Source organism: Phaeoacremonium minimum (genome assembly GCF_000392275.1).
Source record: "Phaeoacremonium minimum UCRPA7 unplaced genomic scaffold PA7_03_scaffold_563, whole genome shotgun sequence".
Taxonomy (NCBI): domain Eukaryota; kingdom Fungi; phylum Ascomycota; class Sordariomycetes; order Togniniales; family Togniniaceae; genus Phaeoacremonium; species Phaeoacremonium minimum.
In genome coordinates, this window is record NW_006921465.1 from 140,734 (window position 1) to 141,011 (window position 278).

Genomic DNA, 278 nt, shown 5'->3' on the forward strand with positions numbered 1-278 from the left:
TAAGTGAAGCGAGTGAAAATGAGATAAATAATAGCAAGTCACCTGATAACTTGCAGAAGCAAAACCCTGCTCCCCCCAACTCCGTAAATACCTTGAGTAGACGAAGGCACCAACTGACTAGCTACGCGCTATCAGCCCTTAACGGTGTTACGCCATAATATTTTTAAGTTGGACAATTCCCTGGAAATCAGGCATTTTATTCATCTGTCCATGCTTTCATCTATGTATCACTCATAGAGTGAGACGAACTCTTTTAATGAGTTGGGGGAGCATAGTCT